The sequence below is a fragment of the Lipotes vexillifer genome, unplaced genomic scaffold, assembly GCF_000442215.2.
Source record: "Lipotes vexillifer unplaced genomic scaffold, Lipotes_vexillifer_v1.1 scaffold432, whole genome shotgun sequence".
Lineage (NCBI taxonomy): Eukaryota > Metazoa > Chordata > Mammalia > Artiodactyla > Lipotidae > Lipotes > Lipotes vexillifer.
Window position 1 is genome coordinate 96936 of NW_006787716.1, and position 27578 is coordinate 124513.

The 27578-nt window shown below is 37.7% G+C and overlaps 1 pseudogene; it reads right to left on the reverse strand.

The window, feature by feature from the left end:
* Window positions 1-6163: 6163 nt before the first annotated feature.
* Window positions 6164-27549, reverse strand: LOC103070299 (U6 snRNA-associated Sm-like protein LSm5 pseudogene; annotated as a pseudogene).
* Window positions 27550-27578: the final 29 nt, after the last annotated feature.

Here is a 27578-nt window from a genome sequence, read left to right on the forward strand (position 1 = left end):
AAAAACTGCACTGTGCCTCAAGTTAAGTCCTGAAGGAGACTCTTCATAAAATGGAGATTGTCTCCAATACTACTGAACCTTTGTTAGAGGACTTGATTAGCAGAAGAGTCTAGATAAGAAACCAACTTCTTTTTTTATCTCTTTTGGATTCAAAATAACAAAAACACAGGAAACTATTTAAAGGATTCCTGTTATTTCCAAGCTATGTGTTACAATCTGGCTCCCTACAAAAACAATCTCACATACATACGTCTTGCAAGTTAGTTATACAACCATCTCTTGTACAAGTACACATATGCCGGACATAAAATCCCATATTTCTGTTAGGATTTAATACTGGCTCAGAAAATATTTTTGGAATCCACACATACAAAGAATAATTACATCCTAGATCCAGTCAGTATAGAGTTTACATAGTTTCTTATTTGCTTTCTGTACACAAGAATTTAAATGTGTAGGTTTGTATGTCTATGTCCTAATAAATGACATTTGATAATTATGGAGCTAAAAATAAGCAATTATGTCAAATGGCCACTTGATGAGTAACGTAAAGTAAACAATCAAGAAAAACAAAATAAGCAAGAAAGCTCTTTAAAAGTGCCAATTATTGTCATAGCAGCAATGATGCTTTCACCAAATCCATCATTACTCCAGTTAATGACTGGTGAGTAAGAGTACAGATGACTTTTTCTTTGGTCCAGAAAACTCAGGACATTAACCAAGGAACTGACCATTAATCCCAGGTAATGTAAAGGCCAGCTTTCACAGGATCATTGCTCAAGCAATCTTCTATTCAAACATTAAGTGTAGTTCAGACCGTTAAATCTATAATAATTTAAAAATATTGGTGCATTTTTACAAAGGAGTCTGGCTTGGAGTCAGTTGATTTAATGTTTCCTTTTCTTAATACAGCATCTAATATCCACAGTTGTACACCTGACATGTAACTTACAATGTTTGGATCATAGATTTTTAGCTATTTCTTGTAAATTACTAATACCGTATTCATCCACCATCTGAATTGACTGCAAATTATGTTAAAACAACAACAGATGTTTCATCAAAATCAAAAGGGATAATGAAAGAAATTATATACTTCTAATTTTTAGAAATACAACTAATAATAACCATGCAATAAACATTATACATTTAGAAGTGATCCCTGGAAATATAAATGCTGTGTTAGTAGACACGAATATCTGCAATTATTAAGATGACTGGAAACAAAATTTAATTATAAGAATTGAATGTTGATATTCCAAAGAAAATGTTTTCATGGACAGGCTAAATGTCCAATAATAGGAACTTTTCTGCTACCTATATTTAAAGAAATAGTATTTAGCCATTAAAAATGATACTGCAATTATATGCAGAACCATTTAGTTAACTGGCTAATTAATTGATAATTTTCAACTTAATTGGCTTAGAAGATGTTTGCTATATATCGTTAAGTAAGAATCTAGTGTAAGAAGAATGTGCATAATATGAATTATACAGGGAGACGAACAAACATATCAAGATGTATGATATGAGAAAGAGGGAAGCAGGTAGGGAGCAGAAGGGAGGGACAGAGAGAGAAATGAACACCATCCGGAAAAATTAACCATGAAGGTGTGCACATCTCACAGTCTTCATTTCTGGGGTAAGGGAAGGAATTATATGTTCTGTTTTGTTGTTTTTTTATTATTACTTATCTCTTTCAAATTTCTTTATAATGAAGATGCACTGCTGTTTTAAATTAGAACATAATTTAAAAAATGAACATAATTTTAGCCTCAAAAAGATCTATGCACTTGATAGTCGTCAAACAATAACTAAGAAATATCAGATCTCTGAGGACACAGAGCAAACTTAACCCATTTGAACTTTTCTATCATTGACCATTGCAGCCACTCTGCCCTGGACTCCTGCCACTTAGTGATAAACATTAGTCAACCACTAACACTGCAGCATAAGAAAGAATAGGCCATGGGTGTCCAGCTGTCATTGAGGACCCTTTGTGTTGGTGAAAGGTGAGATGCACGCTGGTTAGCCTTCCAGATCAGGAGAACTACCAGCGTTACTATATAGGCAGGAGGTGCAGCTTAGTCCTACTGATACATTTCATTTAAACAAAGAAACAAAGTCCACTAAATGGAAGACAGTGCCTCTTAATAATGTCCCTCTGGCATTAATAATGAGAATCACTTTTATCATGGGCTCACTATTAAAACCAACAGTGAACAAGTTGCTTGTGGCTTACAAGGTTAAACAAGTGTCCTAATGACACCCAGCCAGTAAGGGGCAGACAGAATTTGATTTCAGGAATTTCTAATTCTAAAAGTCTTACTCTTCCCATCCTTTTGGAATAGAAAGAAATGGAATTCCTTAGGGCCATTCTTCAAGCTATATCTCCTTTATGGACAATGCACAAGTCTCACTGTTATTCTCAATAAATGAGAAAGTGTAACTTGGGTACTATTTGAGCAAAACTTGGGGAAAATAACTAGATGGCCTACAATAAGAGTACAATAAACAGAGGCATTCCTATAATGAGTTATTATATCATGTAGTCATTAAATATGATTTTAAGAGTTTGCAATAACAGATACATATTTGTTCCATTTTAATACTAACAGTTAACATTTCTTTTTGAAAACTAACCAGGTACTAGGCATGTCCTAAGCACTTTCCATGTATTACCTCCTTTAGGTCCCATAAATGTCCTATGAATTAGATCCATTCAGCTTTATTATACAGATGAGGTTAGTAATGTACACAATTTCTCAGAGCTGGAAAACTGTTAGCCAGAATTTGAAATCAAGGAGTAATAAATGAGTGGGACAAAACATTACCAATAAAGTATTATCAAAACTGCATTAAATGCATAAAATAAAGTCTGGGATGAAATATGCAAATATAATGATAATAGAAGTCTCTGCATGGCAGGATTTTAAATATTTTCTTCAATGCTTTCAAATATTTCCTCTTTTTCTACAATGAAAATATACTATTAGGTTGACTCATAAAAATATTTGCAATGTTTATACAGCAAAAATGTATGGATGTTGCCGTTTTTGTATAGTTCAACCTAATTAACTTTATGACAAGAACCTTTCATTTATAAAAGGAGATGTGGTACATATATACAATGGAATATTACTCAGCTATAAAAAGGAACGAAATTGGGTAATTTGTATAGATGTGGATGGACCTAGAGTCTGTCATACAGAGTGAAGTAAGCCAGAAAGAGAAAAACAAATACTGTATACTAACACACAAATGTGGAATCTAGAAGAATGGTACAGATGAACCTATTTGTAGGGCAGGAATAGAGACGGAGACGTAGAGAACGGACATGTGGACACAGGGTGGGAAGAGGAGGTTGGGACAAATTGGGAGATTAGGTTCGACATAAATACACTACCACGTGTAAAATAGCTAGCTAGTGGGAACCTGCTGTATAGCACAGGGAGCTCAGCTTGGTGCTCTGTGACAACCTAGATGGGTGGGATAGGGGGGTGGGAGGGAGGTCCAAGACGGAGGGGATATATGTATACATATAGCTGATTCACTTCATTGTACAGCAGAAACTAACACAACACTGTAAAGCAATTATACTCCAATAAAAAATTTAAAAATAAAATAAAACAAAACCCCCAATTCCATTTGTTAGAAAAATAAAAAATACACATCTGAGCTCACTCAGACATTGATGTCTGCTATCTTAGGAACATGAGGTATTCAAGAAGAATGAGTCCCAGAAGAAGCAGCCCACGAGAATGGAAGCTTTCTACCCCACATTACTATTATTTGTTCTCTTTGAATTCCTCACGGTGCCTGGTCAGTGCTTTGTGCCAGGGATGCTCAATCACCATTACACGTTGACAGATATTTGTAAAGTGAATGATCCACATCTCAACTGGGCTAATTTCCTTAAGAGGTTATGGTATGGCCTCTCTGAATCCAGAGAGAGTCATGTTGGGCATTCTCTAGAGCCACTGCACTCTGAGATTTATTGAGGGATAACAGCTGGAAGAGAATTTATTGAGGGATAACAGATGGAAGAGAATGAAGCTGCCTCTAATCAATTCATTCTGTTAATGCTGAATGACTCCCTCACGTTCCTAACCAAGTATACTGTCCACTGTCGTATTTATGCATGACTCAGTCTAACATCCTGCTGCTTAGTCTAACTACAAAATTATTGAACATGCTGACAGCCAGACTTATAATTAGTAAAGCAGTGGATCAGAAGGCATCAGAATGATGCTTACTGAGATACCTCATGTCACATACTTGCAATGATGAAATACATTTTGCATTAGTATGAAAATAACCTAAAAGATGTTCTTTCAATTCTAGAACAGGTAAGTGTGACTGGAGCTCTCTGTGAAATTTTATGGAAAGTATTTCGTCGGTTTCTAGAACATAGCATGTGTCTGAGTAAACAGTGATTACTAGTGGTATTATGTTACTGAGATGTATGTATGTATCCATAGAGGTAATCTGTTAATAACAGTGATTATTATTTATCCAAGTGCCTCTGGAGTATGTAATCAGCTCTGCAAAACCACTTCATCTCAATCGAATTCTGTACATCTCTGTTCTTCAATCATTTTCCCATCCATCTTTCACAGGAAAGAGAGGATGATTAAGAGGTTTATCCAAAACTCATACAGGTATCCAGAGGCAGATCTAATACCTAAGCTGATTTTTTTCTCATCAGCAACATGCCTGAATATAACTCTAAAGGTAATATTTATTACTTTGTTTGGAGAATGAGTCCAACCTGCAGCAATAACTTGTGAGCCAATCAGAATGCCATCATATTTATGGTGGGAGCACATCAACTATTTGATGACCAACTGCCTTGAACTCTTAGTAATAACTCTGGGCATGCTCTCTCTTTGTTGCTTTCCTCCTTCCTTCCCTTTTCTCCCTCCCTCACTCCTTCCCTCTCTCCCTCCCTTCATTCCTTCCTTTTCTCTCTTCCTCTCTTCCTTGCTTTTCTCTTTTCCTTCCACTCTAAATACTTAGAAGTAGAATATGTGTACTTACTGCCCTTCATTTCTGCTTTACACGATTTCATTTTCTCTCTTTCTCTCTTCTTTGCTTTTCTCTCTTTCCTTTTCTCTCTCTCTTCCTTCCTTTTCTCTCTTCCTTGCTTTTCTCTCTTCCACTCTAAATTCTTAGAAGTAGACTATGTGTACTTATTGCCCTTCATTTCTGCTTTGCATGATTTCTCTACATGCTCCCCTAAAAACACCATGTCCTTTGAATAGCATATCATATGACTATACGTTGATAAATGCTTCTTTATTAAAGTCCTCTTATTTTCCCCTAGATAATTATCTTAATGGAGTCTGGCTGCTTCCATTCTAGCATTGATATGGCCATTTTACCGAAAGCATCCAGTAAGGTTTTTTAAAACTACATTTGATCATTTTACTCTTATGCTCTAAACCTTTAGTGGTTTTCCACTACCTTCAGGAAAAAAAAATCTTATTATTTGTTTGTTTTAAAATCCAAAGTACCTAAGAATCAACACTGTGAAAATGACTATACTACCCAAAGCAATCTACAGATTCAGTGCAATCCCTATCAAACTACCAATGGCATTTGTCACAGAACTAGAACAAAAAATTTCATAATTTATATGGAAGCACAGAAGACCCCGAATAGCCAAAGCAATCTTGAGAAAGAAAAACGGTGCTTGAGGAATCAGGCTCCCGGACTTCAGACTATACTACAAAGCTATAGTAATTAAGACACTATGGTACTGGCACAAAAACAGAAATACAGATCAACGCAACAGGATTGAAATCTCAGAGATAAACCCACACCCATATGGTCACCTTATTTTTGATGATGGAGGCAAGAATATACAATGGAGAAAAGACAGCCTCTTCAATAAGTGCTGCTGGGAAAACTGGACAGTTACATGTAAAAGAATGAAATTAGAACACTTCCTAACACCATACACAAAAATAAACTCAAAATGTATTAAAGACCTAAATGTAAGGCCAGACACCATCAAACTCTTAGAGGAAAACATAGGCACAACACTCTATGACATAAATCACAGCAAGATCCTTTTTTTTTTTTAAAGGTTAAAATAAAAATTCTATTTTGTTGTCATTATAAGACAAAACAGAATCTAGCATAAGTCAAGGAAGTCCATTCATACTTCAGGTCCTTCTCCTCCAGGAAACAGCATTGTTATGTTATTTCCATTTAACAAAATCTGATCTAATTAGTAATTCTTCTTCCTTCTGGTGTGATTTCAAACTCAATGACATCTTCTAGTACCATACTGACAAAGTCATCAAATCCCAGAAGTGTGCCAACAATCTCCTTATCACTCTTCATCACAATGTGAATCCTTGATCCTATACACTTGCCCACAAGCTCTAGAGGGAGAAGCTGAGATGGGTTGGTGGTTAGCCGCCATGGCTATGCCAGAAGTGGTCTTGCAAGATCCTTTTTGACCCACCTCCAAGAGGAATGGACATAAAAACAAAAGTAAACAAATGGGACCGAATGAAACTTCAAAGCTTTTGCACAGCAAAGGAAACCATAAACAAGATGAAAACACAACCCTCAGAATGGGAGAAAATATTTGCAAATGAAGCAACTGACAGGATTAATCTCCAAAATTTACAAGCAGCTCATTCAGCTCAACATCAAAATGACAAACAACCCAATCCACAAATGGGTAGAAGAACTAAACAGACATTTCTCCAAAGAAGATATACAGATTGCCAACAAACAACACATGAAAGAATGCTCAACACCACTAACCATTAGAGAAATGCAAATCAAAACTACAATGAGGTATCACCTCACACCAGTCAGAACGGCCATCATCAAAAAAATGTAGAAACAATAATTGCTGGAGAGGGTGTGGAGAAAAGAGAACCCTCTTGCACTGTTGGTGGGAATGTAAACTGATACAGCCACTGTGGAGAACAGTATGAAGTTCCTTGAAAAACTAAAAATAGAACTACCACATGACCCAGCAATCCCACCACTGGGCGTATACCCTGAGAAAACCATAATTCAAGAAGAGTCATGTACCACAATGTTCACTGCAGCTCTATTTACAATAGCCAGGACATGGAAGCAACCTAAGTGTCCATCGACAGATGAATGGATAAAGAAGATGTGGCACGTATATAGAATGGAATATTACTCAGCCATAAAAAGAAACGAAATTGAGTTATTTGTAGTGAGGTGGATGAACCTAGACTCTGTCATACAGAGTGAAGTACGTCAGAAGGAGAAAAACAAATACCGTATGCTAACACATACATATGGAATCTAAAAAACAAGGTTCTGAAGGACCTCCGGGCAAGATAGGAATAAAGACGCAGATGTAGAGAATGGACTTGAGGACACGGGAAGGGGGAAGGGCAAGCTGGGACAAAGTGAGAGAGTGGCTTGAACTTATATATATTACCAAATGTAAAACAGATAGCTAGTGGGAAGCAGCAGCATAGCACAGGGAGATCAGCTGGGTACTTTGTGACCACCTAGAGGGGTGGCATAGGACGGGCAAGAGGGAGATGCAAGAGGGAGGAGATATGGGGATATATGTAAATGTATAGCTGACTCATTGTGTTATAAAGCAGAAACTAACACACCAATTTAAAGCAATTATACTCCAATAAAGATGTTAAAAAAAAAAAATCCGAAGTACCAGACCTTACTCTTTTCCGATTTTAAAAGAACCTCCTATTATTCATTCCAAACTAGCCACATTCCCCTCACAAGCTAGTTTCTGCCTCAGGAACTTTGCACGTGTTATTAGCTCTGGCTGGAACGCCCTGGCCTGGAACTTTGCTTTATTGTTTTCCTCATTTCCTTCTGGTTCCTGCACAGATACCATGTTCTCAGAGAATCCTTCTCCAATGACCTCATGTTAACAGCTATCTGCTTCTTACCATTCCTTAACTTATTACACTCTACTTCATGTGTCTTCACAGCACTTAAGGTACTTTTCATTATTTAGTTTATATTATGTACTTCTTTTCTCTTTTTGCCTTTATTTTGTTTTCTGCATTGAAATGTAAGGTCTATACAAAGTCAAGATGTATCTCTCTCTTGTTTAAAGGTCCATGCCTCTTACCTAGAACGGCAACTGCCACATAGTAGACATTCAGTAGATATTTAGTTATTGAATAAATAATTTTTAAAAAATAGGTCAAAAATAATTATAGGGCTTCCCTGGTGGCACAGTGCAGGGGACACGGGTTCGTGCCCCGGTCTGGAAGATCCCACATGCTGCGGAGCGGCTGGGCCCGTGAGCCATGGCTGCTAAACCTGTGCCCCCGGAGCCTGTGCTCCGCAATGGGAGAGGCCACAACAATGAGAGGTCCGCGTACCACAAAAAATAATAATAATAATAACTATAGAGGATGTGACAAGTGGCTTTATTTTCTTCTGTGTAACTCATTTAAAGCTTAAAGGCTGAGTTTCAAGCCTTAACATACAGCTTTGACCTTTCTCTGATATCTTCCACTAAGTCCATTAAGAAGTTTCAGATTTCCTTCTTATCCAACTTTTTTTTTTTTTTGCGGTACGCGGGCCTCTCCCTGTTGTGGCCTCTCCCGTTGCGGAGCACAGGCTCCGGACGCGCAGGCTCAGCGGCCGTGGCTCACGGGCCCAGCCGCTCCGCGGCACGTGGGATCTTCCCGGACCGGGGCACGAACCCGCGTCCCCTGCATCGGCAGGTGGACCCTCAACCACTGCGCCACCAGGGAAGCCCTTCTTATCCAACTTTTGAAGAGGAAAATGTGAATACTTAATGCCTACTTCCTGTGTTTTCATAAAGAAGAAAGAATTCCCTGGATGGAAAGGAACACGTGAGGTTTCTTTCACCAGAACTCTTCTCCCTGGGAGGAGGAATGACGTAGCTGATGAAGAGAGAGAGAAAAGGAACATGGCCCCTGTAGCTCAGTACACTGAGATTTCATTCAGGCGGACCTGTCTTCTTCTCAGAAGTTTGTCTAACATTTTCTCTCCTACAGAGGCAGAGCCTGTCCCCAGGCCTGGGGTAGAGACAGAAGTTGGGTTGGAACGGAGACGAGAACGATGTAGTCATATCTCTGCCAGACTATTTAAGTTTTCTTTTTAGTTCAGGGGTGCAGGGTTTATATTAGGAAATCACACTTCGATTGCAGGTCAGGAAATATTCTCAGAATTAGTTTTATTAGCATTGAACCTGATATTTAATTTTTTACCTGTCTGACTCCTATGTTTGATTTTTCAACTGTTTCAGACCTCAGAGTGAGAAGAGGACAACAACTTATTTTTACTCCTAAAACCCAAACACATATGCTGATTTCCTCTATGCTACATTGTTCCTCACTATGTACATGGTCACTTACTCAATATTTAGTGAGAGCCTACTAAGGACAGTACCCTGTGAAACATCAGGGACGAAAAGATTAATAAAATATAGCATTGACCTCATGGAATTAGTATTCTAGTGGTTGCTCAAATTAACTCTAACTCTAATTGACCATACAACATATCCAGGGCACTCTAGCTTGAATGAATATGCAAAGTACAGAATTCTATTTTTTCAAAAACTAGATGATTAATATTCTTTCCCATTTTATGGTACTTCACCTTATTACTCCAAGCCACTTAGGTCAAGGATGATAATGTGATTCAGGTACCATTAAATCTTGATATTATTCTTTTATTTCAAAGGGGAAAAAAGTACATACACAATAAATAAGCATGAAGTAATCTAAAGCGGATATAAAGATATCAATCCCATCATAGAAGCCAGGAGACAAGTCATCAGTCAGACTTTAATCAGCAGCAATGAATGGGATGAAAAATGAACAGCATTCTGGGGGTAATCTTAAAGACTATACGCTTTTCTCCAAGATCATTTGTTTCATCAGTGGCAACTGCGCCAGTGTTCCATTGTGTTTATAATGAACAAAAACAAAGGGAAACAAAAAAGGAGACAGGGAGGAAGGAAGGGAAGACAGAAAGAAAGATTGGAGGAGAGAAATAAGAGGCCTAGAGGGAGTGTCTATCCAGTTTGCTTAGCTGGGATATTTGTGAATGTAATGGCTTGGGGGCTGGAAGCCTGGGGAGGGGTGTTAAAGAAAGGCTGTAGCATCCAGACAAGGCTTTGTAAGCCATACTAAGAAATTTTGACTCTATTTAAGAAGAAAAGGAAGGCTGCCGAAAGATTTTACCTAGAAGAATGACGTATTCTAATTAGTGCGTGCAAAGATCAACTTGGCTGCAGCAAGAATACATTTGATGGAGCATGACTCCCATTTCCAGGATATTTTTATTCTAATACCTTATATGCTTTTCAAAGGTATGAAAAGAGAATGAATACGAAGGGGTAAGTGGTTTAGAAACAAGGCAAGTCCCAAGTTCCTACCCACTGAGGCACTGTTTTTCCCTAAATGACAGGGCAGATTCTCAAGTGGCCAAGCCACTGGACAGACCTTCTCAGAAGATTCCTGAAGGCACAGAAAGCATGGAAGGATCCAGATGCTCATGCATCATGTTCCAGGAGTAGGACTGTGACAACTTCTCACCCAACTTGACATAACATATCAAGATATATTCAAGAAGCCTAAACACCACTGGGAAAAGCATAACATGGTACACTGGAAGGAAAACTTGGCTGGGGAATTCTAGAAGACCTTTGTTTGAGTTCTAATATATGATTCCATTTTGAATACCTCTGTTCCATCCCACAGATGCCAGGTTGTGTCAACACGATGAGCTCTTTATGCAAACAAAGGATTCCTAAATATAGGTTAGACAGAAGTGTTACCATGGTCTTATTATGTACATATTGATTATGGGTAGCCATCCTACCACCATGATAGGAACAGTGTACTACTATGAGAGATTTGAGGGAGCTCCCAGGATACAGCTGCCATTCCAAACTGAGAATAGTAACACCCCAAAGGTACCCCAGACTACTAGTAGCCTGTGGAACAACCATCACGGTACCTCCAATATCACCTCATAAAATAGTTGGAACCAATCCCTCAGATAATTTGTCTACTCCATTCTAAGAGATTACCAGGAGCAATTTTACCAACCTCTAAAGGAAAGTAGTTTACTTCTTAGACATCAGGGATTTATACATTTATTATGATACTTTTCCAGTAGATGGCCACAAACCGTCTCACTTCAAAAATTTTCCAAAAGGTAGGCCTTGAATAAAGGACTCATTTCCTGAATCACACCAAGACACTGCACGAACCAGGTGTGACCCTGCCTCACATCTCTGTTTACATAGTGGCCATCGGAAGTTTGAACCCTCCTAGTTTTACATCCTTCCGGTGCTTTGCGCATCTCTAATCTAACCCTTTCCCTCACTGCTTCCCTGCGTTTGTGCCACTATAACCTCCACTTATTTAAATAATCCTCCCTGTGATAAGCTACTAGAGCTGTAGGCTTTCCCAACGTTCTTGAAAGCACAGCAGGCTCTAGAAGTGAAGAGGAAGGTGAAGAAAGTAAGTCTTGGTTTTGCGGGGGAACACCCATATAGTCTGCTTCTTTACTTTGCTCCCTTCCCTCAAACCCCAAGTTTCTACTCTGGGAGGACAGGTCATGGCAATGAAGAGATTTCATGTTGTAAATTTTGTGCTTAGAAGTTCACTGTGGTCACTCTTCATGTAACATCCTTGACCATATTTGTCAATTCTTCCATCGGTCAGATATCCCAGATCCCTTCACTTTTCTTCAATTTTAAAGTCACTGTAACCTTTTAGCCAGTCTCTGATGGCTCTTTTTATGGATAGAAGATTCATTAACCTATAAAATAACAGCGTAGCTCAGATGGCTTGCTTTCTGCAAAATTATTAACTTGTACAAAAGATACTGAAATCCATTCCTAAAACTCTAAGACTAACATTCTGGGAATAAACATTTCAGTACTAAATATCTATATCAAATAACTTTCTGTGAGTCTCAAATAAAACATATTGTGAATTTCTGCTTGTACCCTAGTGACCTAAGAAAATAAATTTAATAAAAGACCTGGCAGTGGTGTAAAACCCTTAGGGCAAAACCTACAAAATGAATTAAACATACCAAAGTTCTCTTCACTGAAAAGGCAATTTGGGTATTACGCTACACTCTCTCCCTTACAGAAAGAAGAAGCAGTCGTTACTATCAATAAGGTTGATTCCGAAAAAGTGTGAATATGAAACGTTTATCCCACTTATTGCATTTTATCCTCCATGGGTAATACGATTGATTCATTGCTGTAACTTGTGTTTCTAGTCAATTATACTCTCCAGTACTCTTGCCTTGTGGCTGAACATCCACAGAAGAATAACTTTTTGAAGAAGAAAAATTAATAGCTCCCACTGAGGTTTGTTTTTCAAAATTCATTAAAAAGTAACTAATTTCTGATGCCATATACAAACTCTTAGAGAAATATATTCTAACAAACCACAGGACTGTGTGGCTAAAATATCACTTTTTTTGTTTGTTTGTTTTTTCATTTTTATTTATTTATTTATTTTTATTTTTGGCTGCATTAGGTCTTTCCTCATCGCTGTGCACAGGCTTTCTCTAGTTGCATCGAGCGGCGGCCATTCTTCATTGCAGTGCAGGGCTTCTCATTGCAGTGGGTTCTCTTCTTGCGGAGCACAGGCTCTAGGATCATGGGCTCAGTAGTTGTGGCTTGCAGGCTCTAGAGCACCGGCTCAGTAGTTGTGGCACGTGGGTTTAGTTGCTCCTCGGCATGTGGGATCTTCCCAGACCAGGGCTCAAACCTGTGTCACCTGCATTGGCAGGCGGATTCTTAATCACTGTGCCACCAGGGAAGGCCCTAAAATACCACTTTTATACTAAATGAAAAATCATAACGCAAACCGTGAAAGTAGAGCTGCCTACTTGGGATTTCTGAGAAGTGGTTGCTTTGGTTGCTGTAATAGTAAATGATCTCTGAAATAAGATACTATATTTGGGTTATTCATCCCATTTCTCTCTTCCTCAAACATTTTTAGATTGCACGCAATGCTTCTGATCAAAGGGCAGAGGAAATGCACTCACTGGATTTAAACAACTCTGTTCTCATTCCCAAAATCTCAAATATGGCATATGAGATAACTGTTCTGTAACATAAGTTCAAGTAGAGGAACAAAGAATGCTAATGTAACTAAATTCCTATGCTTGATCCACAAAGCTTGAGCACTAAGAAAAATCAAAATGTATTAAAATGAAGATGCTGATGACTAGCCAGGTATAACTGGAATTTTGAAGAATTACATTCCATACCTGAATGTCAACGTAAAAGGAAGCCGTCCATATCAAAGGTAAGGCATAAAAGAAAAGAAGGTATAATATTCTATAATAATGATATTTATGAGTGTTGAAAATAAAGCATTATTTTACATCTGTATATCTTACAACCTGATCTAGATTACAAGTTCCTTGATAACACAGATCATCCCTTACATGTCTTTTATCCTTTTATTGTACTACCTGTCCCATGGCAATTGGTCAGTAAAATATCATTTTTCCTAAGACTGGTAAAGCTATCTTACACTAACAAAGAATTTTAGAGCCAGGGACTTCTCTGGCAGTCCAGTGGTTAAGACTCTGTGCTTCCATTGCAGGGGGCACAGGTCCGATCCCTGGTCGGGGAACTAAAGATGATAACCTGTATATAAATAATTGTTTCCATTGCCTAAGGGATAAAGCAATGTTCCCTAAAACAGCATAAAAGAATGGCCAAGACAATCTTTTTAAACAAATGAACAAAATTGGAAGACTTGAACTTTCTGGTTTCAAAACTTACTACAAAGCTATGGTAATCAAGACAGTGTGGTACTTGCAAAGGATAGACATAGATCACTGGCAAAGAGTTAAGAATTCAGAAATAAACTTTACATTTATGGTCAATTGATTTGTAAACAAGATGCTAAGGCAGTTTAATAGGGAAAAATAGCTATTACCACAAATCATGCTGGTACAATTAGATATCTACATTCGCAAGATGAATTTAGACCTTTACTTCAAACTGTATACAAACATTAAGTCAAAATGAATCACAGAGCTAAATGTAAGTGCTAAAACTCTACAACTCCTAAAAGAAAACATAGGAGCTGATGTTTGTATCAGGGTTAGGCAAAGATTTCTTATATATGACACCAAGAGCACAAGCAACCTAAGAAAAGAATTGACAAATCAGATGTTATCAAAATTAGTAACTTCTGCACTTCAAAAGATATAATCAAGAAAACAAAAAGACAAGCCATAGATTGGGGGAAAATATATGCAAATCACATATCCAATAAGGGACATATATCCAGAATATGTAAAAAAAAAAATCTTAAAACTTAAAACTCAAATGACCCAATTAAAAAAATGGACAGTAGATCTGAATAAATATTTCATCAATAAAGGCACACAAAGAGTCAGGAAGCATTCAAATAGGCTCAACATCATTACATTATTAGAGAATGCAAATTTATTTTATTATTTTTATTTTTATTTTTATTTTTTTGTGGTACGCGGGCCTCTCACTGTTGTGGCCTCTGCCATTGCGGAGCACAGGCTCCGGATGTGCAGGCTCAGCGGCCATGGCTCACAGGCCCAGCCACTCCGTGGCATGTGGGATCTTCCCGGACTGGGGCACGAACCCGTGTCCCCTGCATCGGCAGGCGGACTCTCAACCACTGCGCCACCAGGGAAGCCCCAAATTTAAACTACAAAGAGCTATAACTTCATGTCCACTAAGATGGCTATAACCAAAAAGACAGATAAAAAATGTTGTCAAGGTTGTGGAGAAACTGTAACCCTTATATACTGCAGATGAGAATGTAAAATGGTAGAGCCATTTTGGAAAACAGTTTGGCAGTTTCTTAAAATGTTAAATGTAGAGTTACCTTATGCCAGTTCCCATTATATCTTATACATATTGCCACCCACATACTCAGTTGATTGTGTTTAATTTATGTTTATGTTCCTGTCTGCTCATTAGACTGTAAGCTTTCTAGGAACAAAGGTATATATCGCATTTATTTTTGTTTCTGTTCTCAGTGTTTAGTACATATAGTAGCTTTTCAATAAATATTTGTTGAATTAAAGCCTATACAGTAAGGTGTAATGAATCCAAGGAAGTCAGTAAGAAATACCTTCAGTGAAGGCACAGAGACTCAACAGCTTTGCCTGGGAAGATCAAGAGTTATTCAGATAATTGAAGCAGCAATCCAGACTGAGGGACAACTATGGCTTATCTACATATGGAGGAATTGTGTTGGAAATTTACAAACAGAGAAACAGCTTCTCATTGTAAAGAGACTTGTGCAGAAAAACCTTGTCCAACTTCAAAAAGTAATTCAGAGGATTGTGTCAGGAAGGAGAATAAAAATACAAGACACAGTTTGGAACAAATCTATTAAGATGAAGTAAGAAAGAAGAGTTTTAAAACATGAAATGATAATAATACAAAAAAAAAAGATGTATCTTTCCTTTCACAAAGCACCAGATAAAAGAATGATTGCAGGGCTGCTTGTCCTTTGTTGTGCCATTTGGAGGTAGTATTGTTATCATTTCACCTTTTTTTGCAACATTCAATCATGAAATACAGGGAGCCCAAAATTTTCATCTTAACTGCAAGGAAACTGAAGATGAGAGAGAGAAAATTTTTTATCCAATGTGACTGAGCAACTCAGTGACAGAACTTAAGTATCAACCTAGGACCGTGGGTTCTTGGTCCAGGGCTTTCTCTTCTTAATTTTATTATACTCTTACTGCTACTATATTTTTCCCATTCTTCTTCTTATAAGAGTGTGTGTGTGTGTGTGTGTGTGTGTGTGTGTGTGTGTGTGTGTGTGTGTTTGGAGATATGGAGGTGAGGAGTGGGGCAGAGCCATGGCAGCAGCTTGCCAAGTGAAGTTGTGATGTTTAATAATAGTAATGGTTAAAGTGTATTATTGTTTATTTGGCATAAGGCACTGTGCTAAGTATTTTATACATGTGATTTCTGTTGATTATCTCAGCCTCCTAAGAATTTATCTATGAAAAAACTGAGGCTCAGGAAAGTTAAGAAAATTGTTTAATGTCATCTAACTAGTAAGAGATAGTGTCTGGGGCTACATGACTCAGAAGTCCATGCCGCTACATGCCATATTATACTGCGATCCATTCCTCTCAATCTACTGCTCAGTGTCTACTGCTTTTGTTTTTTGTTGTTTTTTTTTTGCGGTACGCAGGCCTCTCACTGCTGTGGCCTCTCCCGTTGCGGAGCACAGGCTCCGGACACGCAGGCTCAGCGGCCATGGCTCACGGGCCCAGCCGCTCCGCAGCATGTGGGATCTTCCCGGACCGGGGCATGAACCCGTGTCCCCTGCATCAGCAGGCGGACTCTCAACCACTGCGCCACCAGGGAAGCCCATACTGCTTTTGTTTTAAGTCATCATTTGGTTTATAAATATTCTTTTTAATGCTATTTTTCATATTTCTGTAGTGAAAGTAATGAATACATCAGAGAATAATATTAATAAACACCTCCCATTGCAGTTACTTAATTGGTAGCATTTAATATGAATTCTTGAATAGTTTTGCTATTGGACTTTTTCTTATAAAACTGTAAAAATAACTAGTGTTTTTAAAACAGCTATAGCAATATATCTTCAAATATAAATTGGCATTCTAATTAAAATATATCATTTATGTTTTTTTTAGAGAGTATTTATGTTGTACTTCTAAAACAGAAGCTAAAAAAGAATCCACAGAATATATCAAATTCATTAATTTGAAGGACACTTAAATGAGAAGGTTTGATTATGTCTCTGAGAAACTTAAGTTTACCTTTATGGGATGAGAAAAAAAGAAAAAAGTACTCTCTAAGCCAATTAAGAGTACAAACATAATTTCAGGGCAAATGCTCGACATAACACTTGAGAATTAAATGTTTCCTGATAAGAATTAATGGGCTAGTTACAAGTGATTCTTATCAAGTACAACAAATGTTGTATCATTATATTGTGTCTGGATCCTCCAAGCCTTTTCTCTCCTAGCCCCACCCTCAGCCTCTAAACAATGTAACCATCACAACAGACAAGCAGATGTCTGCACCCTCATTTTTCACTTACTCTTGTAGTACCTGTCTGAGCTTTACTTGATATAGCCAAATTCTTACCTATTTACCCATTCTTTCATGTAGAGCCTTACCATAATTAAGGGTTGGGGGGCTGGCACTGCTTTATAATCTACAAACAAGGCTTCCCTACTTGATTACCATCCAGATTCTCTCTTCAGTGCCATTATCTCATATAAAGGCAGAGAAGTATCTCTCTTTGTTCATCTTTCCCCCGACGTCTGAATTTTAGGAGGCACTTCAGTCAGAATTATACTTATTCTTTAAGAAAATCTCAGATAGTAGGTCCATTAAGAAATCCACTTGTCAATTGTACTACTGTCCATTAAATTGTGTATTATGTGTGGGTGAAGGTAATAAAATGGCATTTTCATAAGATCATTATTATATTGCTAATTATAAAGCTTTACCTTTTGTCTGAATTATTGACTCTTGACAGAAAATGTCCTCCCTTTAAAAGATTCTCAATATTTCCACTGGAAACATGTATTCTAAATGTGAAGTGAACCTTTCTTGTATTCTACAATAACCCAGGTCATCATGATAGTTGATTTACGTAAAAACGAACAACCTATCAAGAATAATAGAAAATGTGTTTACTGGATGTCTGATATACTTAATGCTTGAGGTGCTGCTTGGAAAAATCAGCATATCCACATTCACCATCAAACTCAAATTCAGAAAACACTGGTGAGGATTACATTTAATGATGGATTTCAACTACTAAAAAAATAGCTTCATGCCCTCATATGTTCTTTTTAAAGCAAGTCCATATAACCTTGAATCAAGCATTTTCTATACTCATGAATTGGGAGAAACTGTCACGATAGAGATGGCTTACATATATATGCTATAGAAAAATCACAGACGCTTTACTCAGAGCCAGAAGCAAAGTTAGAAGGAAATCCACATTGCTTTGGCCTCAGGGTCACAACTTTGAGGCCTCAAGGACTTTTTTTGGCTTTGGTTTTGGTTTGCTTTGTTTTTGTTTGTTTATTTTTTATTTCTTATTGATGTACAGTTGATTTACAATGTTGTGTTAATTTCTGCTGTACAGCAAAGTGATTCAGTTATACATTACTACAACTTTGAGGCCTCAAGGACTTTTTTTGGCTTTGGTTTTGGTTTGCTTTGTTTTTGTTTGTTTATTTTTTATTTCTTATTGATGTACAGTTGATTTACAATGTTGTGTTAATTTCTGCTGTACAGCAAAGTGATTCAGTTATACATATATCTACATTCTTTTTAAAAAAAATATTCTTTTCCATTATGGTCTATCATAGGACACTGAATATTGCACTCTGTGCTCTACAGTAGGATCTTGTTGTTTATCCATTCTATATATAATAGTTTGCATCTGCTAACCCCAAATTCCCATTCCATCCCTCTACCATCCAGCCCACTTGGCAACCACAAGTCTGTTCTCCATGTGAGTCTGTTTCTGTTTCATAAAAGTTCAATTGTGTCATATTTTAGATTCCACATGTAAGTGATATCATACAGTATTTGTCTTTCTCTTTCTGACTGACTTCACTTAATATGATAATCTCTAGTTGCACCCATGTTGCTGCAAGTGGCATTATTTCATTCTTTTTTATGGCTGATAGTATTCCACTGCATATATGTGCCACATCTTCTTCATCCATTCATTTGTGGATGTACATTTAGGCTGCTTCCATGTCTTGGCTATGGTGAATAATGCTGCTATGAACATAGGGGTGCATGTATGTTTTTGAATTAGGGCTCTGTCTGGATATATGCCCAGGAGTGGGGTTGCTGGATTACACGGTAATTCTATTTTTAGTTTTATGAGGAACCTCCATATTGTTTTCCATAGTGGCTGTACCAGCTTACATTCCCACCAACAGTGTAGGAGGGGTTCCCTTTTCTCCACACCCTCTGCAACATTTGTTATTTGTAGACTTTTTAATGATGGCCAATCTGACCCTGTGAAGTGGTACCTCATTGTAGTTTCGATTTGCATTTCCCTAATAATTAGTGATGTTAAGCATCTTTTCATGTGCCTATTGGCCATTTGTATTTCTTCTTTGGAGAAATGTCTATTTAGGTCTTCTGCTCATTTTTTGATTAGGTTGTTTGTTTTTTTGTTGTTGAGTTGTATGAGCTGTTTGTATATTTTGGAACTTAAGCCCTTACTGGTCACATCATTGACAAATATTTTCTCCCATTATGTAGGTTGTCTTTTCCTTTTGTTTATGGTTTCCTTTGCTGTACAAAAGCTTGTAAGTTTGATTAGGTCCCATTTGTTTATTTTTGTTTTTATTTCTATTGCCTTGGGGGACTGACCTAAGAAAACATTGGTTGATTTATCTCAGAGAAAGTCTTGCCCATGATCACTTCTGGGAGTTTTATGGTATCATGTCTCATGTTTAAGACTTCAAGCCATTTTGAGTTTATTTTTATGTATGGGTTGTTCTAACTTCATTGCTTTACATGTGGCTGTCCAACTTTCCCAATAATACCACTTGCTGAAGAGACTGTCTTTTTCCCATTGTATATTCTTGTGAGGCCTCAAGGACTCTGAGCTATGATTCAATCAAGTGACAAACCCAAAATATTGGCAAGTCTCCTCTGTGGTCTCAAAATATCTTCTCTTTTATATTGTACCTGTATCCTGATACTTAAAAAAATATTTTAAAAGGGGAAGGGGATTTGCTAAAGGAATCAAATGGCTTGTCAAACCCTTCCCACAACATAATTTGTCCTCACTGCAGCTCTTAAGTCTAATCCAAAGTAACCTCTTTAAGAGTAAGGAAGACAAGAAAGGGAATACTTGCCTCAACTTTAGGGTGTTCCTTTCTCCTCCAACATTGTTTATTTCTTTAAGATCAATGTTTGAGATAATGGTCTCTAATTCTTCCTCCACCATGACAGGATGTGTCAAAGACAAAAAGCAATGCCATCTTCTCCTCGTGGAGAACCTTGACCAGTGCCTCAGAGTTTATCTTTCTCAGGTTTCTTCTTGACCTAATTATTTTCTTTATTGCTCTAGGGGAAGTCAGAAATACCAACAACTATCTGCCCATCTTTATTTCAGTGGATAGCTCTGGAATTAGATCCTACAGTTTGAATCCTGGCTCTAGCACATAATAGCTGAGAGAGGTATGGCTTGTTTTTCAATCTCTGACTCTCCAATTCCTTATCCACAAGATGAGGACCATAAGAATAGTGTTTACTGTGTGTGGTTACTGAGAGGATTAAATGATTCCATATAGAGCACAAAGTCATGCTTAATAATAATAATAACTAATATTTCTTTTCTTAAAATATACATAACTGTTTTATATATTTATATTCAAATGTTTTTATATTTATTTATTTATTTTTGGCTGCGTTGGGCCTTTGTTGCTGCACATGGGCTTTCTCTAGTTGCGGCAAGTAGGGGCTCCTCTTCGTTGCGGTGAGCAGGCATTGTGGCGCCTTCCCCTGCTGTGGAGCATGGGCTCTAGGTGCGTGGGCTTCAGTAGTTGTGGCGCGTGGGCTCAGTAGTTGTGGCACATGGGCTTAGTTGCTCTGTGGTACGTGGCATCTTCCCGGACCAGGTCTCAAACCCATGTCCCCTGCATTGGCAGGTGGGTTCTTAACCACTGTGCCACCAGGGAAGTCCCAATAACTAATATTTCTCGAAAACTGATTTTTTTGAGAACTGTGGTTTCCACTTTACATTTAATTCTCACAACACACTATTATGTATGATTATCATTCTCATCTTGCAAAAGAGTAAATGAAGAAAAAGAGAAGGTAAATAACTTATCCAGTCTCAGTAAGACGATAAATAGTGGAACTGAGATTTTATTCCTAAACTGTACTCTTAGAGCTTAAGCTAAATTTTAGCTTTTGTTATCATCACTGATATGCCTGAGGACAATAAATTAGTCCACATGTGGTGAATATCTACAGCCTTTGATGTGTATAATGCTGTGCTCAACTTTTCACTATTACTTTTTGCAAGTTTTATCACCCCATTATTAAAAATATCTTTGTACAGGGCTGAATGTCAATATTTCATCTCTTCTTGACTCTTCACCACTTGATATTAATCCAAATGATGGGAAAGTTTCAATACTGAATATACAAGGTCAGAACTGGTTTCTTTCGTAAAAGGGAGCATGCTTTTTCCTTAGCATTTGCATACTTACAGTGTCCTAAGAGCTTGTGAAAACACATATTAATAAGACTCACCCCCAGGGTTTCTGATTCAGGATACCTATGTTGGGATCCAAGAATGTACATTTCTAAAAAGTTCTCAGAGATGCAGATGCTGATGGTCTGGGGACCACTTTGAGAACCACTGTGCTGGGCATTATACTAATATATTTATGCCTTAATTCATTTAATCCTCATCATCAATATAGGAGGAAGTGCTATTATTATCCACATTCTATAAATGAAGAAATTGAGGGCTCTCAAGTCACACAGCTAGTAAGAGGGAGCATCATGATTTGAGCAAGCAAGCTATTTCCAGAGCCCTTACACACTCTTCACAACCCCTCCATTCTGCCTCCTTGAAGCTGTAGGTAATAAAACTCATCATTAATTGTCTCACAAGGTTTTTATGAGATGCCAGTGAATTACAAAATTTGGATGCACACAGCAGTGTGCCTGGCCTGGGGGAGGGAGTTATTAATGCTGCTTTCCGTCAACATATCGGAATTAGTAACCACCACTCTTTCTGAACTTCCACTTCCTTCAGATAAAATACCAATTGTTATGGTACAGACGAACTTGTTTGCAAGGCAGAAATAGAGTCGAGTTGCAGATGTAGAGAACAGACTTGTGGTTACCAGCAGGGAAGTGGGGTTGGGACGAATTGGGAGATTGGGATTGATACAGATACACTACTATGTAAAAAACAGATAACTAATGAGAACCTACTGTATGGCACAGTGAACTCTACTCAGTGATCTCTGGTGAACCAAATGGGAAGAAAAGCTAAAAAACAGTGGATATATGTATATGTATAACTGATTCACTTTGCTGTACAGCAGAAATTGACACAACATTGTAAAGCAACTATCCTCCAATTAAAAAAAAAAAGGTGAAAGAAAAATCTCCTCTAGCTTTCACTTTATCCTATCAAAATCTAATTGGGTTTTTTCCATAGTTGACAAAGAAGAATGAAAAAGGCAATACAAATACATGCAGGTGTCTGAGTAGTTAAAATGGAGGGGTGAAGGGATGAAAGTCCAGCATCTCCATAGCTTCTTAAAATTTTGGAACATTAAATTACAGAAAGGTTGTTCCACTGTGATTGGAACTAAGGGACTTATAGAGGCTACAGAGCACCTGTGGCATATACCTAACCTTAATTTAGAAGCACGAGTAAAAGCAGCCATTCCTTGTATGGATTTTGCATACCTGATGTTGGTACAAGTATAAAGCTCATCAGTACCTTTGTGGAGGCTATCTGTCATCATCAATTTTACAGAAAAATGCTCCATCCATCCTAGATTCTAGAAATGTATCCAAATTCAATGTTATCCCATCAGGCGTCGGACACAAGATTTCTCACAGTACAAAATTTCTCTAGCAGAAGAGGTTTAGTAACAAGCAAGTTGAGAGATGATGATAAACGTTTTAGAAATACTTTGCTTATTATCTATTTTATACCCAACGACCCTTACAAATATAAGCAAAAGTTCCTCAGACAAGGTTAATTTGCTGCACTACCGATTTGGGAAGTAAATGAATCCAGGATGCCAAAAGCCAGGAGCTATCATGGTCCTGCCGACTCTCTGGCAAGCTGATGTGTCAAGATGTCACCTCTGCCTCCGATGAGGTAAGTTCTTCACGTGCTGACACTGATTGTTTCATGACAGAAATAAGTTGAGCCTCTCTGGCCAGTTTATAATCTCAGTATCTCCTGGAGAGCAGGCACTTTGGCAGAAATCGGCATCTCCTTGACAGCCCCGGACAGGAAGGCTGAGATCTGGATAAACTAGGAGAATGGGTTCTTCTTTGCCTTAAATTCTGTCTCTCAGGTGAGCAGGGCGGCCTGGGTTTGTTTGCAGGAAGGTTATAGAACTTTAACCTGTTTTCTTGTCAATCTGCAGGTGTATTCCATAATCAAATCACGGGAGCTGGAGTAATGGCTTTGAATCAAGGTGATGGACACAGAGCAAGCTCTTTCCTTTCTATAAAATTCTCTAAACAAATGTGTGTCTGTTTCTCTCAAGAATGACAGGGTACCTACTATAATTTTATAGTTTCACTCATGTTCTCCCTCCTCCTTGCCTTTTGCACATCATTATATGCATATTTTGGGAAAGTCTTTTCCGTAATGGTCATACCCGAGAATTAAGGAACTGGCACAGATTTTTCTAAAATACAAATCAAAAGGCAGCCAGAGTACATTCAATTTACTTGAGATTGTGATTAGTTCTCACTGGACTCTGATTTCCACTAAGTGGTCAGAAAAACACAGATAGGAGTGTGTGTGTGTATATGCATGGGTACATATGCATGTTTTTCAATGTGTGTGTATGACTGTGCATGCATAAATTAGCATATGCTGGGTTATAGTACACAAACAGAATTAAAAGACAAACAAGTGAACTTTCTAAAGATTTTATTTGCCTATAAGTTTAGTCATATTATTATGTTTTTAAATTTTACAAAAAATAAGCATGCTTACCAATTTAATAATTCATGAATATAAGCATCTGGTGAAGCCCTAAGAAACAGGAACACTGGGGTGGTATCACCTTACAAAAGTCAGGAATTTTTTGTAGGTTATGAATGGATAGATTTAAATTGGTCCTCAGCTCATGGGTCAAGACAACAAGCAAAAATGTCAATTACATCAGGGCATCAGGCCAATTGCAAAGCCCCCTAACAAATATGAATAAGATGATTTTACTTATTTATTTTTCTCCTGCTGCTGCTGTTGGGGAAGATGACAGCCTAATCATGTCTGCTCAGCAGCGGGCTGTGAGTTTACATTAAGCGGCATGTGTTCTATCATTACTGCAAGGTTTGGAGGGATATGATGGCTTTGTCTAAAGCCACTTTTCTGGAAGCTACTCAGCAATTCAAAAAGGAGATTTTCTGCATCTTTTAAAATTTGCTGGAGGTTTCAATGTGAAATGATTAATCACTAGACGATGAGGATAATGAAAAAAAGTCTTGTCTTGTACATTAGGTAACTTGCAGGATATCTTGGCTGTAATCTTCCTCTCTACCAAGGAGGCTGAGCCTCTCCCCAGGTTTGTGGCCCACTGGAATCAGCACCAAGATTTACTGAGACTAGTCTCCCTTTAATCATCCATCTCATGCTGGATTCTGACCATCGTCTCATGATTTAGACAGCATGTGTGTCCTAGACCTGATAGCCAAGATTTACCTTGGCCCCATTTGTAAGTTCTAATCTGAATCATCTGCCTGGTAACCTGGGTCTTCCAGCCTATGGCCTACTCTTGTCCTTGTCAATTTCCTTTCTGGTGAAGTGAGCTATGTTCCTGAATCACAATCTATTCATTGAAGCCTTGCCTCCTTTTTTGGAAGATGTTACTAATCCTATTTGCCTACATCCCAGGCAAGATTTTTGTTTCTGAGCCAGAAGTTTGGTCTGTTTCCTTTAGGATCATCCTGTCCCTATTTATTTAGTACCTACTGTGTACCTAGTCATTGTATTAGATTTAAATGGATCTGTATATAAATATGTATCAGTAGGAGGAAAGACAAACACAGAGTATTTTTGACTATAGTCTTTGGATTCAAATAAACATGATTCAAATCCCAGCTCTACCACATGCATCCTGTGTGACTTTGGGCAAGCTATTTAACCTCTCTAAGCATCAGGTTTTTCAGCTATAAAATTGGGATAAGAAAATACCTAGCTTGCCAGATTCCGAAAGAATTAAGTTAATATATATAGAATGTAACAAAGTCTAGTCACATAGAAATTAAACAGTAAATCACTGATATCTAAATCTATATCCATTAATATAACAATAATTTCTTTTAATGAGTAAACTGTGATGATCGACCAATCCTAGAGCAAAAACAAGTGAAGGTAGCATAGTTGCAGAAAGTCTGGTGATAGAAAGCAAAATATAATGTTATAATAAAGTAATAATAATAATAACAGCTAATGTTATTGAGCACTTCCTAAGTTCCAATAGCAACACTGTATACTATATATTATACTTGTTTTGGAGAAAGGGCAGAATGGGAAGGGGGTGGAGGAATGAGACTGAAGCAAGTGAGAATATTAACAGTTGCTGAAACTGAGGAAAATGACTCAAACCTCTCTATTCATTTAATGTTATCATAAGAATGATATTCTTACCTCTCCTTTATTATTCTACTCCCAGGAATTTATCCTGAATTTTTGTTTGATGTTACTGACATCATACAGTAGAAACAAACCAAAGCTATAAGTAAAATGAAGTTCACTGCAATATTAATTACAATAGAAATATTTAATATTGAAAACTGTCCACAAGTATCTATCCCTCCCTACAGTCATGCCCTTTGCAATGTGACTTTGCAACTCCAACATCAAAAAATGGAGTTGTACTTACTTTCTCACCCCTAGAATCTGGGCTGGCCACAGGCTTAGCTTTTGGCCAACAGAAAACCATGAAAATGAGTTTGTCCAATTCCAACCCAAGCTCTTAGTTTTTCCTATTGGAACCCTGACAGCCACCTTGTAAACAGGTCCATGGTCAGTGTGCTGGAGATGAAAAACCTGTGGCCCAGGCATTCCCATTGCTCTAGCTGAAAACAAGCCAAGTCCCCAAAGCAAAGTCATCTAGCTGACTTGCAGTTGACTACCGACACATGAGAGAGCCCCGCTGAGACCAGAAGAACTATCCAGCTCAGCTCAGCTCCAACTGCTGACCTGCAGTCCTGAGAACTAAATATATGGTTTTATTTTAAGCCACTAAGTTTTGGAATGGTTTACTGATACAAATGTTGAACAATACAACAAAATACTAGGCAAGCTTTAAAATGGCAAAGATGACATCTAAGTAAAATCATGGATATTTTATGATATAATATTGAGTGAAAATAGAACACAAATATTAGTCTGTATACCATAATTGGAATTATGCAAATTTATGCATGCAAATAAAGTGGCCTATAAAAAGGACACTGCTTTCTAAGATTGGTAGGATTAAGCATTATGTTGTCATTATTTTTATTTCCTTTAACATAACAATTTAAATTTTCTCATGAAAATATTTAGTAGGACATAAAGTCAGAGACATGCTCAAGTTGTAGGATATCTTGCTGTGACATTAAATCAGTGAAAAGTACAAACCGAATCTTTTGCCTCCCTTCCCTGATGATCATTATTATTGAAAAAATCAACAAAATGGCCCAAAAGAAATATGTCAAAAGTGGAAGGAAATCTCTTTATTAGTTAGGAATTAAAGTAAAATTCACACTAACTTATTTTACTTTCATTATCAGAGTGCTAGAATTTAAAATAAAAATGGGGATTTAAATACTCGATGGATCACAAAACCTATTTTAATAGTGAAAGATATTGATAACAGCTAAACTCTCATATGCTAAAGGTCAGCATTTAAATATTAAAGGTGACTGACCTAAGATAAGGAAGAAACAATTTCGGCAATAATTCTAAAACTTACTAGCACTAGAATGGCTCATTCCTTTATTAAATGTAGATTGTGCCCATCATAAAGGCATTGCCCCAGGAAAATGAAACTGACATATGCAAATACCAAAGAACTGTGATGAAATTCTGAAGCCTGTCCTTGGAAATTCACCCATGACCAATATATATCCTTAATCCAGTGGGCTGCTGAAGCACAGTGCTGTTTTTCTAGCTGAGTGTGCACATTTGCTGTATCGAGAGGGATGCGGAGCTTGGCTTCCCTCTTGCATTATGAAGGCAATTTATTTTGACAGTTTCCTCAGGCCCCAAAAGTTGTCAAACATTCAACATGCTGCAGATTGAACTCTAAGCCCTGGAGTCTAAAGTTGAAAGCTGGGAGGTCGGGACCAATGACAAAGACAGCAATGCAGAATTTGTGTCTTGGTCCTTTCTTAACAAAAGTCAAGAGCTCAGAAATGAATCTATTCTTTATTTAGGTTTTGGCCAGTGTCCATTCCTTTCTCTACCAGCCACATTTAACGTGCCCCTAAAACCATTAAATTTTCTGTTATGATGACCAGTTGGTTTACTTCTCAATTGATACACTCACTTTCACCTTTTCCAGTCTGATGGCCCTTCCACCAGTCATTGAGTAGCTTCTCTCTCCTCTGAGAAGGCAAATCAATCCCCCACTTCCAATTCTCTCTCTTCCGTACGCAGATCCTCTTCCACTTGGTATGTAGCAGAATGCTGTCTTTTTAGTGGAACAAACTTCATTGCGATGCCACTGACCTAGTTGGAGGGTTGTTGAAAAATAAACAGCCCTGTAGAGCTCATCACTCATTGTAAGGGTATCTGCCAAGGACATTGTTCATTACATCATACAGTGTCCTATTT